Here is a 6,000-nt window from a genome sequence, read left to right on the forward strand (position 1 = left end):
CAAATACTGGATGACAGTCCAGAAATTCTGGCCATGGGCTCTGTGATCTGTAAACTCCATGCCCCATTGGGCGAAGGTATGGATGAGTCACCTCCACAAAGATGCCCATTCATTGGATCACCTTGTATGGGAGTAGTTGTGGACCAAAAAAATCGTTTGTAGTCCTACAATTTTTTTTTTGGATTGATGAGTTCATTGAAAAGTTATTACGGAAGAAACTGGTTGAAGAGCCTCAAAATGCTTTTCTACTTCACAACTTTTCAAGAAGCAGAAATAGGGTATTCAGTGCACAAAGGTGACATTTGGAAAGTTCTTCGCTTGAACATAATTCAGTTTTTGCTGGCATAGCCTGAAGAAATGGCATTGGACCACGAATAAATAATTTGAATCATCATTTGGGAAACGTCATGTGAGAAAACTGATGTTCTTTGATTATTCTTTTGTTGACTTCTCTAAAGAACTCTAATTTAGTTAAAATATTGCGGATATTATTAGTGTGCCAGGGAGGGTAACAGCTTCCCTTTGCAGTGTTGTTCTCTGAGTGAAGGCTACGCACATGAGTGTGGAACCGGCTGGAAATTCAACTGGTTATCTTTCAAAGAGAAATACAACCATATAGAGTAGTACTGGGTACCTTTTGAGGATTACATTGCATCCAACCAAAGCACCTAAGATTTATCCATAGAGCCATCTCCAGTGACTACTTGCCCTATTAATGTCTTTGGAAAAATGTTCCTGACTGGAAATTTTTGTCCTTGACATCACAGAAATGTAATTTCAAATCAAAAAAGTTTTCGATCAGAGAAATAAGAGCGACAGTGACTCAGCATTTTTCACACTATTGAACTATGGGGCTTCTTCGGGAAATTCATTATCTGACACTGACATTGACCAGATATATAGGATGACAGTGAGGAAAATACTGGTCATAGGCTCTGTGATCTGTAAACTCGGTGCTCTATTACGTGACGGTATGGATGAGTCAGCTACACCAAGTGCCCATTCACTGAATCACCTGGTATGGGGTTAGATGTTGCCCAAAATAATATTTTTCCATTCCTACATTTTTTTTTAGTTGGATGAGTTCACTGAAAACTTATTAACAAGAAAAAGGTTGAAGAGCCTCAATCTGCTTCTCTACTTCAAAACTTTTCAAGAAGCAGAAATAAGGAACCAGTGCACAAGCGTGATATTTGAAATGTTTTTTGCTTGACCATGATTCAGTGTTTGCTGGCACTACCTGAAGAAATAGTATTGGATCACGAATAAAGTATTTGAATCATCATTTTCGAAACAACATGTGAGAAGACTGATGTTCTTTGATTATGAATTTTTTTCCCTTCACTAAAACAGACCAATTAAGTTAGAATATTGCGGATATTATTAGAGTGCCAGGAAGGGTAACTGCTTCACTTTGCAGTGTATTTCTCTGTTTGAAGCATAAGCACAAGGGTGGGGGACCGGGCTGGAAATTCAATAGGGTATGTATCAAAAAACATACACCCACATAATGTAATACTGTGTACCTTTTGAGGATTAATTGCATGCAACCAAAGTACCTCAAATTTATCCCTACAGCCGTCTCCAGTGACTGCTTGCCCTATTAATGTCTTTGGGAAAAGTTTATGACTGGAAATTTTAGTCCTTGACATCACAAAATGTAATTTCAAATCAAAAAGGGGTTTCCAGCCAGAGAATTAAGAACGACCTTGACTCAGCATTGTGTGCAGCATTGAACGATAGGGCTTCTTTGGGACATGCATTATCTGACACAGACATTGCTCAGATACAGGATGACAGTGAGGAAGATTCTGGCCTTGGGCTCTGTGATCTATAATTCGGTGCTCTATTATCTGACGGTATGGATGAGTCAGATCCACCAAGATGCCCATTCACTGGAGCACCTGGTAGGGGAGTAGATGTTGACCAAAATAATATTTTGTCGTTTCTAAAAAAATTTTTCAGATTTATGAGGTGATTGAAAAGTTATTACTTACAAACTAGTCGAAGAGCCTCAATCTGCTACTCTACTTCAAAACTTTTCAAGAAGCAGAAATAAGGATTCAGTGGACAAGGGTGACATTTGGAAAGTTCTTCGTTTGATCATAATTCAGTGTTTGGTGGCACTAGCCTGAAGAAATGGTTATGGACCACGAATAAATTAATTGAATCATCATTTTGGAACCGTCATGTGAGAAGACTGATGTTTGTTGATTATTAAGTGGTTCCCTTCACTAAAACTGTTGAATATAGTTACAGTATTACGGATATTTTTAGTGGCAGGGAGGGTAACAGCTTCCCTTTGCAGTGTTGTTCTCTGGGTGAAGCATAAGCACAACAGGGCGGGACCGTGCTGGAAATTCAACAGGGTATGTTTCAAAGAGAAAGACACCCACATAGGGTAGTACTGTGAACCTTTTGAGGATTACAATGCATCCAACAAAGCACCTCAGATTTATCCATAGATTCATCTCCACTGACTACTTGCCCTATTAATGTATTTGGGAAACGTTTATGACTGGAAATTTTAGTCCTTGACATCACAAAATGTAATTTCAAATCAAAAAGGGGTTTTCGATCAGAGAAATAAGAGCAACCATGACTCAGCATTTTGAGTAGTATTGACCGATAGGCCTTCTTCGGGAAATTCATTGTCTGACACTGACATTGCTCAAAATACAGGATGACAGTGAAGAAGATTCTGGACATGGGGTATGAGATCTGTAAACTCGGTGGTCCATTACATGACGGTATGGATGAGTCCGCTCCACACAGATGCCCATTCATTGGATAACCTGGTATGGGAGTAGATGTGGACCAAAATAATCTTTTGTCATTCCTACAATTGTTTTTTTCAAATTGATGAGGTCATTCAAAAGTTATTTCAGAAGAAACCGGTTGAAGAGCCTCAAACTGCTTTTCTACTTCACAACTTTTCAAGAAGCAGTAATAGGGATTCAGTGCACAAGGGTGACATTTGGAAAGTTCTTCGTTTGATCATAAGTCAGTGTTTGCTGGCACTAGCTTGAAGAAATGGTATTGGACCACGAATAAATTATTTGAATCATCATTTGGAAACGTCATGTGAGAAGACTGATCTTCCTTGATTATGAATTTGTTCACTTCACTAAAACAGTCGATTTTGTTTGCAATATTGCGGATATTATTAGAGTGCCAGGGAGGGGAACTGCTTCCCTTTGCAGTGTTGTTCTCTGAAAGCATAAGCACACGAGGGGGGAACCGGGCTGGAAATTCGACAGGGTTTGTTTGAAGGAGAAATGCACCAACATAGAGTAGTACTGTGTACCTTTTGAGGATTACAATGCATCCAAACAAAGCACATCAGATTTATCCATAGATTCGTCTCCAGTGACTGCTTGCCCTATTTATGTCTTTAGAAAATATTTCTGAGTGCAATTTTTAGTCCTTGACATCACAAAAATGTAATTTTAGATCAAAAAGGGTTTCGACCAGAGAAATAAGAGCGACAGTGTCTCACCATTTTGCACAGTCTTAAACTATAGGGCTTCTTGGGGAAATGCATTATCTGACAATGACATTGTTCAGATACAGGATGACAGTGAGGAAGATACTGGTCATGGACTCGGTTATCTGTAAACTCAGTGCTCTCTTACGTGACGGTATGGATGAGTCAGCTACAAGTGCCCATTCACTGGATCAACTGGTATGGGAATAGATGTTATCTAAAATAAACATTTGAGGTTCCTACAATTTTTTTTTCTAATTGACGAGGTCACTGAAAATTACTTATGGAAGAAACCGGTTGAAGAGCCTCAAACTGCTTTCCTACTTCAAAACTTTCAAGGAGCAGAAAAAAGCATTCAGTGCACAAGGGTGACATTTGGAAAGTTTTTTGTTTGATCATAATTCTGTGTTTTCAGGCACAAACCTAAAAAAATATTATTGTACCAGGACTAAATTATTTGTATCATCATTTTGGAACCGTCATGTGAGAAGAATGATGTTCGTTGATTATGAAATTGTTTACTTCAGTAAAACGGACCAATTAAGTTACAATATTGAGGATATTATTACAGTGCCAGGAAGGGTAACTGCTTTCCATTGCAGTGAATTTCTCTGTTGAAGCATAAGCACAAGAGTGGGGGGGATGGGCTGGAAATTCAATAGTGTATGTTTCAAAGAGACATACACCCACATAGAGTAATACTGTGTACCTTTTGCGGATTGCATTGTATGCAACCCAAACACCTCAGATTTATCGGTAGAGCAGTCTCCAGTGACTATTTGCCATATTAATGTCTTTGGGAAAATTTCTGACTGGAAATTTTAGTCCTTGACATCACAAAATGTAATTTTAAATCAAAAAGGTGTTTTTGATCAGAGAAACAAGAACGACCTTGACTCAGCATTTTGCATAGTATTGACCGATATGCCTTCTTCGAGAAATTCATTTTTTGACACTGACATTGCTCAGACACAGTATGACAGTGAGGAAGATTCTGGACATGGGCTCTGTGATCTGTAAATCGGTACTCTATTACCTGACGGTATGGGTGAGTCAGCTCCACCAATATGCCCATTCACTGGAGCACATGTATGGGAGTAGATGTTGACCAAAATAATCTTTTGCCATTCCTACATTTTTTTTCAGATTGATGAGGTCATTGGAAAGTTATTACGTAAGAAACACCTCGAAGAGCCTCAAACTGCTTCTCTACTTCAAAATTTTGGAAGAAGCAGAAAAAAGAAGTCAGTGCACAAGGGTGACATTTGGATAGTTCTTCGTTTGATCATAATTCAGTGTTTGTTGACACTAGCCTGAAGAAATGGTTCTGCAACACGGATAAATTATTTGAATCATCATTTTGGAACCGTCATATGAGAAGACTGGTGTTCGTTGATTATGAATTTGTTCCCTTCACTACAACTGATGAATTTAGCTGCAATATTATGCATATTGTTAGAGTGCCAGGGAGGGTAACTGCTTCCCATTGCAGTGCTGTTCTCTGAGTCAAGCATAAGCACATGAGGGTGGGACAGGGTTGGAAATTCAACAGGGTATGTTTCAAAGAGAAATACAACCACATAGAGAAGTACTGTGTACATTTTGAGGATTACAATGCATCCAACCAAAGCACCTCACATTCATTCATAGAGTCGTCTCCAGGGACTACTTGCCCTCTTAATGCCTTTGGAAAAATGTTTCTGACTGGAAATTTTACTCCTTCACATGACAAAAATGTAATTTTAAATCATAAAGGGTTTTCGACCAGAGAAATAAGAGCGACAGTGACTCAGCATTTTGAGCAGTATTGAAAGATAGGGCTCCTTGGGGAAATGCATTATCTCACACTGACATTGCTCAAATACTGGATGACAGTCCAGAAATTCTGGCCATGGGCTCTGTGATCTGTAAACTCCATGCCCCATTGGGCGAAGGTATGGATGAGTCACCTCCACAAAGATGCCCATTCATTGGATCACCTTGTATGGGAGTAGTTGTGGACCAAAAAAATCGTTTGTAGTCCTACAATTTTTTTTTTGGATTGATGAGTTCATTGAAAAGTTATTACGGAAGAAACTGGTTGAAGAGCCTCAAAATGCTTTTCTACTTCACAACTTTTCAAGAAGCAGAAATAGGGTATTCAGTGCACAAAGGTGACATTTGGAAAGTTCTTCGCTTGAACATAATTCAGTTTTTGCTGGCATAGCCTGAAGAAATGGCATTGGACCACGAATAAATAATTTGAATCATCATTTGGGAAACGTCATGTGAGAAAACTGATGTTCTTTGATTATTCTTTTGTTGACTTCTCTAAAGAACTCTAATTTAGTTAAAATATTGCGGATATTATTAGTGTGCCAGGGAGGGTAACAGCTTCCCTTTGCAGTGTTGTTCTCTGAGTGAAGGCTACGCACATGAGTGTGGAACCGGCTGGAAATTCAACTGGTTATCTTTCAAAGAGAAATACAACCATATAGAGTAGTACTGGGTACCTTTTGAGGATTACATTGCAT

This window comes from Tenrec ecaudatus, chromosome 7 (genome assembly GCF_050624435.1).
Source record: "Tenrec ecaudatus isolate mTenEca1 chromosome 7, mTenEca1.hap1, whole genome shotgun sequence".
In the NCBI taxonomy this organism is placed as follows: Eukaryota; Metazoa; Chordata; class Mammalia; order Afrosoricida; family Tenrecidae; genus Tenrec; species Tenrec ecaudatus.